Source organism: Strix aluco, unplaced genomic scaffold, assembly GCF_031877795.1.
Source record: "Strix aluco isolate bStrAlu1 unplaced genomic scaffold, bStrAlu1.hap1 HAP1_SCAFFOLD_89, whole genome shotgun sequence".
NCBI classification, from domain to species: domain Eukaryota; kingdom Metazoa; phylum Chordata; class Aves; order Strigiformes; family Strigidae; genus Strix; species Strix aluco.
Window position 1 is genome coordinate 359475 of NW_027436632.1, and position 10338 is coordinate 369812.

The 10338-nt window shown below is 46.7% G+C and overlaps 1 pseudogene; it reads right to left on the bottom strand.

The window, feature by feature from the left end:
• Positions 1-316: 316 nt before the first annotated feature.
• LOC141919083 (uncharacterized) lies at positions 317-10124 on the bottom strand (annotated as a pseudogene).
• Between the last annotated feature and the right edge of the window lie 214 nt (positions 10125-10338).

The following is a 10338-nucleotide window of genomic DNA, read 5'->3' on the forward strand; positions in this document are numbered from 1 at the left end:
TTCCGAGGAGTGCCACAGCAGTGGGTCAAGGAAGTGTTGTGGGGGTCAGGTGGCCGGGTGGGTTTCCTGAGAGCAGGGGGTGGTTAGTGGGGTAGCTGAATGAGTGGTGTGTTTAGTATGTGTCTGCCTGTGCATGAGTGTTTAATGTTTTTTTTTTTCTTGCAGGTGGAGTTGAATTTTTTGAGTAGTTAGGGGGAAAAAAAAAAACAAAAAACAAAAAACAAAAAACGAAACAAAAACAGCTGGGGAATTCTTTTTTTTTTTTTCCCCCAGCTGGGTTTTTTTCCCCGGTCCTGGCCACTCTGCGAGGCGACAATCATCGCCAATGTTTGGACACGGAGAGGTCTAGGGCCGGGGTTTTTGCAGGCAGGGCGATTTTGGAGGCCTCCAGGAACAGTGTTCCCAAGGAGCCATGCAGCCATGGGGTGAGGGACATGTCGTGGTGGTCCTGTACTGGGATGGCTTTGAGAGCAGGGGGTGGTTAGTGGGGTAGCTGAATGTGTGGTGTGTTTAAAACGTGTTTGCCTGTGCATGGCTGTTTAATGTAATGTAGGGGTTTTTCTGTTGTTGCAGGTGGAGTGTTTTGAGTAGTCAGAAAAAAACCAAAAAAACAACCCAGCTGGGGGATTTATTTTTCACCCTGGTCCTGGCCACTCTGCAAGGTGATGATTGTTACCAGTGTTTGGATGCGGAGCAGTCTAGGGATGGAGTTTTTGGCAGGCAGGGTGATTTTTGAGGTCCTTGGGAATGGTGTTCCTGGACTCACGTATGTCATAGTAGTCTCTAAACAGTTATGAATGTAGTTAGTATGCCCTACATACAGACATGATCCTAATGGGCATGTGTGAAATGACCATAAATGCTGAGAGGGGTAATAGTGGTAGGTAAAGCACTTGTAATGGTTTTGGGGTTTTTGAATTCCATAAGTTTTTGTGTAGTGTAGGTTCAATAAAGGTGTATTTGCTGTTGGTTCCAAGGTTTAATAAGGATGTAAAAGGTGGTTTGTAATGTGGATTTAGTGAAGGTGTACTTGCAGTGCTTGTAAGGTTTCCAAAGTAAATAAAAGCTTTGTGCAAGGTAGGCTCAATGAAGCTGTATTTGCTCTTGGTTCTAACTTTATTAAATAAGTAAAAGCTGTTCTGTAATGCAGTTCTAACAAAGGTGTATTTGTTGGGGTTGGCTCTTGTGTGGTTTCTCTGGATGTGTAAGTTTGTCTCTCTGTGTTTGCCGTTTGTCTCTCTCGCCATGTGTCTGACTTTGTCTCTCTGATTTTGTCTCTCTGTGTCTCTCTCGGACTTGGACTTTGTGTCTGTATTTCTCTCTTTGTCTCTGTTAGTTAATTGGTAATTAGCAGTACTAGAACATGGCTGTTGCCAGGGAGTAATCATTAAAAAAAAATTTAAACTACATTACTCCCTGGTAATTTGGCCATGTTCTACTGCTGCACCACACTTACTATTTTTATTCTTTTACTGTATAATATTAATACACCACACACCTGACACCAATGAATAAACCCCTACCCCCCCATAACACCCACCACCACACAACAACATAACATCCTCCACCTACACTCACTCCATCACAACCTATACCAATAACAACAAGTAGGTGTGGCTATGGTTAGTAGGTGGGGCTGGGGGTAGGGTTAGGATTACTGGGGTTAGGGCCAGGGGTGGGACTAGGGTTACTAGGCAGAGCTGGAGATGGGGCTACAGTCACTAGATGTGGCTGGGGGCTGGGTCAAGGGTTACTAGGTGGGGCTGGGGGCTGGGTCAAGGGTTACTAGGTGGGGCTGGGGGTGGGGTTAGGGTTACTAGGCAGGGCGAGGGGTGTGGTTACGGTTAGAGGGTGGACTCAGCGGCAGGATTAGGGGTTGGGGTTAGGGGTTACGAGTTGGGGGTAGGGCAGTTAGGGTTAGGGCAATAAGGGTTAGGCATTATGGTGATTAGGGTTGGGGTTAGGGGTTTGAGTTAGGGTTAGGGTTAGTGTGTCGGATGAGGGCTAGGGTGTCAGGTTAGGGGTTAGGGTGAGGGTTAGGGTTGGGGTTAGATTTACATGTTAGGGTTAGGGGAGGGTTAGGGTTAGGATTAGGGTTAGGATAGGGGAAGGGGTTAGGGTTAGTGGTTAAGATTAGGGTGAGGGTTAGGGGTTATGGTTAGGGTTAGGTTTTAATGTTGGGAGTTAAGGGTTGGGGTTAGGGTTAAGGTTATGGGTTTGGGTTAGTGCTTAGGGGTAGGTCTTAGGTGTTAGGGGTTGGGGGTTGGGTTAGGATTGAGGGTGAGGGTGAGTTAGGGGTAGGTTTAGGGGTTAGGGTTGGGTTAGGTTTCAGATTAGGGTTAGATTTACATGTTAGGGTTAGGGTCAAGGGAAGGTTAGGGATTAGGATTAGGGTAGGGTAGGGGAAGGAGTTAGGGTTAGGGATTAGGGTGAGAGTTAAGGTTAGGGTTAGTGGTTAGGGGTAGGGTTTAGGTGTTAGGGCTTTGGGTTTAGAGTTTAGGGTTAGGTCTTGGGGTTAGGGTTAGGAGTTAGGGGACAGTGTTATGGACGGGGTTAGGGGTTAGGTCTAGGTGTTGGAGGTTAGGGATAGGGTTAGGGGTTAGAGGTTAGGGTTAGGGGTTAGGGTTAGGTTTTAGGGGTTAAGGGTTGGTGTTAGGGGTGTTAGGGTTAGGGCTGGGGGTTAAGGGTTAGGGATTAGAGTTAGGGGTTAGGGTTAGGGTTTGGGCTTAGAGGTTAGGTTTAGGGGTTAGGGTTATGCATTAGGGTTAGGGTTATTGTTAGGGGTTAGGTATTGGGATTAGGGGTTGGGGATAGGGGTTAGGGCTGGGGGTAAGGGATTAGGTTTAGGGGGTAGGGTTAGGACTTAGTGTTAGGGGTTAGGGTTTAGGGGTACGCATTAGGGGTTAGGGGTAGCGGGTTAGGGGTAGGAGTTAGGGTTTTGGGTTTAGAGTTTAGGATTAGGGTTTAAGGGGAGGGGTTAGGGTTTAGGGTTAGCGATTAGGGGTTTGGGGTTAGGGTAAGGGGTTAGAGGTTAGGGTAAGGTTGTAGGGCTTGGGGGTTAGGGTTAGCGGTTGGGGGTTGGGCTTAGGGCTTGGGCTTAGGGTTAGTGATTAGCGGTTGGGTTTAGGGTTAGTGATTAGGGGTTGGGTTCAGGGGTTAGTGTTAGGCTTTAGGGGTTGGGGTTAGTGATTAGGGGTAGGGCTTAGGGGTTGGGGTTAGTGATTGGGGGTAGGGCTTAGGGGTTGGGGTTGGGGGTAGGGTTTAGGGGCTGGGGTTAGGGTTAGTGATTAGGGGTAGGGCTTAGGGGTTGGCATTAGGACTTAGGGGTTGGGGTTAGGATTAGTGATTAGAGGTTGGGGTTAGGGTTAGTGATTAGGGGTAGGGCTTAGGGGTTGGGGTTAGTGATTAGGGGTAGGGCTTAGGGGCGGGGGGTAGGGTTAGTGATTAGGGGTTGGGGTTAGGGTTAGTGATTAGGGGTAGGGCTTAGGGGTTTGGGTTGGGGTTAGTAGGGGTAGGGCTTGGGGGTTGGGGTTAAGGTTTGGGGTTAGGGTTGGGGGTTAGGGTTGGGACGTTGGGGCTTAGAGGTTGGGGTTTAGGGGTTGGGGGTTGGGATTAGGGTTAGTGATTAGGGGTTGGGGTTAGGATTAGTGATTAGGGGTTAGGGCTTAGGGGTTGGGGTTAGTTGTTGGTGTTAGGGATTGGGGTTAGGGTTATGGGTTATGGTTAGGGGTTAGGGTTATGAGTTAGTGTTTAGTGGTTAGGAGTTAGGTGTTAGGGTTAAGGATTAGTGGTTAGGTCTTTGGGTTAGGGTTAGGTTTAGTGTTGGGGTTAGGGTTTAGTGTTAGGGCTTGGGGTTAGTGGTTAGGGTTAGGCATTATGGTTAAGGGTTAGTGTTATGGTTAGTGTTAGGGGGTAGGATTTGAGTTAGGGGTAAGGGTTAGGGGTTACTGTTGCAGGTTATGGGTTAGGTTTAGGGGTTAGGGGTTGGAGTTAGGGGTTATGGTTAGTGGTTATTGGTTAGGGCTTAAGTGTTAGGGCTTTGGGTTTAGAGTTTAGGGTTAGGTCTTAGGTTTACGACCTGGGGTTAGGGTTAGGGATTTGGGGTTAGGCGTAAGGATTAGGTCTTAGGTTTAGGGCTTAGGGGTCAGAGTTAGCGGTTAGGGTTAGGCGTTAGAGGTTAATGTTAGGGGTTAGGGTTTAGAGGTTAGGGTTATGGTTTAGGGTTAGGATTTACTGTTATGGTTTAAGGGTTAGGGGTTAGGGTTTGGGGTTAACGGTTAGGTTTAGGACTTGGGGTTAGGGTTTAGGGTTAGGGCTTAGGGCTAGGGCTTAGGAGTGAGGTGCTAGGGCTTAGGAGTGAGGGGTTAGGGGGTTAGGGTTTGGGATTAGGGCTTGGGTTTAGGGCTTGGTCATATGGTTAGGGACTAGACTTAGGTTTAGGGCTTAGTGTTAGGGTTTAGAGGTTAGGGGTTAGGGCTTGGGGTTTAGTGGTTAGGGCTTGGGCGTTGGGGGTTAGGGTTTGGGGTTAGGGCTAGTTCTTATGGTTAGGACTTGTGGTTAGGGACTAGATTGAGGGTTAGGGCTTAGTTTTAGGGGTTAAGGATTAGGGTTATTGTTATGGGTTAGCGCTTAGGGTTAGGGTTTAGGTTTAAGGGTTAGGTTTAGGGGTTAGGGTTAGGGGTTAGGGTTATGGTTAGTGGTTAGCTTTAGGGATATGGTTAGGGATAGGTGTTAGGCTTAGGGGTTTGGGTTATAGGTTAGTGTTAGATTTAGGGTTAGGGCTTGGGGTAAAGGGTTAGGTTTCGGGGGTAGGGTTAGGGGTTAGTGTTAGAGGTTAGAAGTTAGGGTTATGGGTTAGTGTTTAGGGGTTAGGAGTTAGGACTTAGGGTTAGGGGTTATGGGTAGGGGTTAGTGGTTAGGGTTTGGGATTAAGGGTTAGGGTTAGGGTTTAGGGTTTAGGGTTTGGGGTTAGGGATTAGGGTTAGGGGTTATGGTTAGGGTTAGTGTAGGGGTTAGAGCTCGGGGTTAGGGGTAGGTGTTAAAGTTTAGGGGGTAGTGTTAGGGTTTAGGGCTTAGGGTTAGTTCTTAGGTTTAGGGGTTAGGCTTAGGGCTTGTGTTATGGGTTAGCTTTAGGGTTAGGGTTTGGCACTAAATGTTAGGGTTTAGGTTTAGGATTCAGGGTTATGGATTAAGGTTCGGGGTAAGGGTTAGTGGTTAGGGATTAGGGTTAGGTGTTAGGGGTTAGAGTTAGGAGTTAGGCTTATGGGTTAGTGTCCCGATCCAATATCGGGGCGGGTTCTTAAACGATCCCAAGAGCGAGATCAAGACACAAACGAGGTCAAATGCTGTATAACCTTGTGAGCTTTATTTCCCGTAACAATTAGTAATAGCGATAGGACAGAGAGAAAAGGAAAGAGAAAGTCAGAATCCCTAAGCCAGAAAACGGTAGAGATGCAGCTAATTACCGCCACCACCAGGGATCCAACGATGTTGCGTAGACTCGGCCTCGGTGCAGGTGGTGGTGCTCCAAGCTCCGCCGAGGTCCCAGCTCCAGGTAACAGGTGTCGAAGCAGGTTGCAAAGACGGTGGCACCAAGAGAGGCGTACGCAGTCCTTTAGTCCCCACGATTTCCCCGAAGAGTCCGCCCATTTCCACGGAGCTCATTGTAATATGTGCCGCCCCGTGGTCCTCCATACGCGCATGCCCAGGTGTTCTGGCGGGGGGGGGTCAACCTGCAGTGCCTTCAGCCTTTGCACGTCTTCCTCGTCCCGCACCCAGCTCGCGCGCAGGTACAGCTTGGCAGGCACTGCCAAGGCTGTCATTGTTCTCACTTTGAGCGGATGTCGTGGTTTTTTCGGGGACTCTGTAGCGTACTCCTTCAGAACAACAGGATGCTGGGGGTGGGAAGTGGTGGTCGCGGAGCAGCAATATTGAGACAAACAATGTCTAACACAGTTCCTTACACCACCCCGTGGCTCAACATTGCTCTCTTCGTGGTGGTGATAAAGATAACAGTACAGAGAGAGAGAGAGAAAGACCAGAAAAGCGCAAAATACAATAACAAACGAGATTTCCAGCAAATTTTCTTTCCATAAACATGTCTTTAACAATATCTTTAACAGGTATAAGCATTTTTTAACTAACAAACATATCATCAATAACAAATATAAACATTTTTAACTGACAAACACATAACCAATAACATCTTTTAACAGATATATCATGCTTACAACTAACCAATTTTATAAAGCCAAAGCATCTTATGAACTAATTTTAAGGCTCCGATGAATTGACAGAAGAACGTAATGGCAGTTTACATGATTGACATTTACAGGGACAAAAAAGGAGAATTAGCATAACAATTAGGATAGTGATTAAGAAAGCAAAGACTACAACATGAATTAAAATCAAATCTGACACATCTTCCATCTTTGCCCGTGGTTTTAACCAAAATACCACAAAATGTTTGAGTTTCTGGCCGTCCACGCTGTCCGCTGCAGTTGGGATCAGCATGCGCAGCAGGAAAAAAAAATCCCTTTCCTCGCCCCCTTTTCCTAATGCGCATGCGTCATTAGGGTCTAGAAACTTCTTTTCCAAACTTAAAGGTAAATAAACAACACTATCCATAACAACATTAACAACATTCTAAATAAACATATAAAAAGATAACAGTAACACTATTGACTAACAGTTTTTTAACTAAACAAAGTTAAAGCTGTGTCTCAGCCAGGGCCGAGAAATGTGCTCTCGGTTCTATCTCAACCCGGACTGAGGAATGCGGTCTTGGTTCCATTTCAAACTGGACGGAGGAATGAGCTCTCGGCTCTGTCTCAAACCGGACCGAGGAATGTGCCCTTGGTCCCGTCTTAGGGCGGACCGAGGAATGTGCTCTCGGTCCTTGGCGGGGAGGGGAAGGAGGTGGTTGTTTACATGAAACAGCACAACTACAAGACAGTTTACATGGACACTTACCGGACAAAAACATACAAAACGCAAGAGTAAATACAGCAATAGCCAACAAAGTAAGAGCCAGAAAATCAAGTATTAAAAGGGCATACATTCTGATTCTTATCACAAACTGCAATGCCGGAAAATAAATGGTGGTCGGACTTGCCTGAGCCGGGGATCTGCCAAAATGGACGCCCCCAGCCCAGAACGCATGTGCGGTTTAGGCCTAAAAACGTCTATCCTAAGCTTAAAATTTAAATGATTGATACAGCTACAGGCTTTGGTTGGCGAACGATACGAATCTGCTTTACACCATCAGGTGTGACAGTAGATATAAATTGCATGTTAGAAACAACACATTGGATTAACTGAATAAAGCAAGGAATAATACACGGCAAGAACATCAAGGCGGCAAATGCACATATGAGATAAAATAGAAGCTGCTTTACCCATGGTGCTCCGGGTAGCCAAGACCATAGATCACCACTCCAGCCATTCCATGTTTGAACGGGGACATGAGCTAGTTTCCTAATGTCTGTGGTTAGCTGAAGGACTGCTTCACCTACATCGGCTATTTCCAGACAACAATTAGAAACATTTAGTTTTCCACATACTCCTCCCTCTTCAGCTAATAGGTAGTCTAAAACCATACGATGTTGAAGGATTGCAGTGCGCATCTGTTGAGATTGTTGAGTTAAAAGGTCTATAGCATTAGCAGTTTTATTAGTAATAATTTCTAGAATTGCTTGTAGTCAAATTATACCGTTCAAATTATAAATTGGTTCTCTTGCCCCTGATATCGGTTCATTGGGATTCCAAGTGGCAGGCCCATAATGCTCAATAATTCTTTCAGGGGGCCACTCATTTTCCCCCCACTTTTGAGTTCCACCGATTTTAAACTCAACAGATTGCTTGTTGTGGACAATCCTTTTGTTCCCTAACTTATCATATAATTTTATTCCCAACTGAGGTAGTGGGTTGTTATACCACCCCGTGGCTGGAGTGGTGGCCTACAATAGGGGTCATCATAATCAAAGCCTGGGGATAAAGCCCATTCACAAACACTCTCCCCGACTCGTACTCCTCTCCCTTTTGTCCAGTTAGGGCAGCAAATACCTTTTCCAGGAAAGTGGAGTTGCCAGGGATCAGCATCCTCAGTCCAGTATGGACTGTATTGAAATTGCTGACCCACCATTCTCGGTTAGCACTTAGAGAGCCAGAGCTTCCTCCGGAACCAAGGGAGAGGAGAACGGTCGCCCAAAGCAGTTTTGACGATGGTACACAACACATCCTACAAATATTAATAAGGCAATAGACATCAATACTATACAAAAAGTCAAAATCCACATAAGGATCCCCCGTCGTCACTCAGTATATCATTCTTCGGGGGAGGTTTTACCTGCAAGAGAAAAGAAAAGAAAAATCTTCTCGGTTCGTTTTGAGAACCGGAAGTGAGTTATAATCAGAAAGATGGAATAATCCACCTTGTATTAATTTTGTGCTCCTTTCTATAAGCATCTTTGGCCTTCCAGGTGTACTTATTAAGGGGTGTGTCCAACACCAGTGGCACTGTGCCCACTGTAGGAAGTGCGACCAAGATAGGTTGTCCTGGAAAATGAGATGGATTGCTGGGGGTGGAGGTGTAACACCTGCGAGCTGTCCTCCAGGCCGGGCAGGAGGCAACTGACCTCGCCATCCTCTTTAGGGACCTGGAGACCTTGTGCAGTGACACCTGCCAGTTCTGCACAAGTTGTTCTAATTTTTGGGTTGTGAGTCCATCCATCAAGTCACGGGGAACACCTTTCTGAAGCCCTAGTTGCCACAGTCCCTGTCGAGTTAGGGGCCTCTCTCTCCCAAAATTCTGAAATCGAGGTGATCCCAAGCCTTGGCCCTTCCTCATGGATGACTGTCACCCACTAATTTGCTCTGCAGCCCGTACGACCCTGGTTTCAGTTCTTTGGGACGATCCACCAACGGGGCCATATTTTCTCCCAAAATTAATCAATTCCTGGGCTACCTCTCCCCATGTCCATACTTTCCTCCCTGGCTGTCGGTGGTCAGGAGTCACTATCCCCTCAAGACTGGCCGTCATTCTTTCTACATTAGAACTATTTTGAATTTTTCCTTGTAACTGAATGCCAATGGGTTTCAGGGAGTCAGGAAGTCCTCGTATCAGGGGAGTCATCCTCTCTGGGTCCACAGGCATCATCATCGGGGAGCCTTGGTTAGGCTTGAGCTCCCGATCATACATCATCTGCAGACAGGCGGCCTTCTGCACACTTTCCACTAACTGATCCACCGTTCCTGTTATGGCAAGGGGATCCCCCCTCTCCAAGGGGTTCAGCCCTCCAGCCCTGTACGCAACTCTGAGTCAATGACCATGGGGCTCGGCGGTCGCCGGTCCTTAAAAACACACCCGGACCCCAATATCCTTCTGCTTCTTTCTCTGACAACAATATTCTATCCCCTCCTGACAAAGACACTCTCCACACATACTCTGTCTCTGATTCCTTTGCAGTCCTTGCAAAATCTTTTTTCAACTTTGCCAATTCGGTTCATGTAAATGGGACTTCTTTGGTGATAACCTGAGGACGGTTATCTCTATCGTCCTCGTACACATACTCTGTTTTAACCAGCGGATACATATGGGGGGGGCTTTTTACAGTTTCTTTTGCCTTTTGCAAATCCCCTTGGGGACAAATTTGCCGTATCCCCTTCTCCAGAAGTTTCACCTCTGCCTTCGCCAGTGTATCCGTCTTCCTCAAAAGTTGCTCCCTCAATTCATCCTTTAATATTATATTTTGTTTCCTCTCATTCTCTAGAAATTCTTTGGTTTCTTTCAATTGTTCCTGCAGGGTCTGTATGACCCTCTGCAGGGAGTCTATTACCATATCAGTTTGATACGACTTCTGCTTTTTCTCTTCCACCGCAGCTGCCAGACTGGCACCCAGGACTGCACATATAAAACCTTTGCCCTTGCCAGACCTGACTTTTGCATCTTTCTGTAGGGCAACAATCCTATCAGTAACAGCCTGTAAGTTGTACCAATTCCCTCGGGCCCAATCCATTCCAGGCACCGAAGGTCTTGATTTATGTTTCTCTAACAATTTAAACAAAGTTTCCTTCCCTATTTTGGGTACTTCCTCTTTTGAGGGGTTTTCTAAAGCAGTACTCATTTTTCTTCAAAGCAAGACAACAACTCCTCAGTTACAGAATATTACACAATGTCAAATTTCCCCTGTTCACTCTCAGGAGGCCAAATCTGAATTTAACACAAAAGCAATGCAAAGGGGATTATCGTCCTGAGAGGGCCACACCTGGGTATGCAAGTACCCCCTGTTCAGTCTCAGGAGGTCACAACTTACTGTAACACAAAGGGAGTTATTTCAT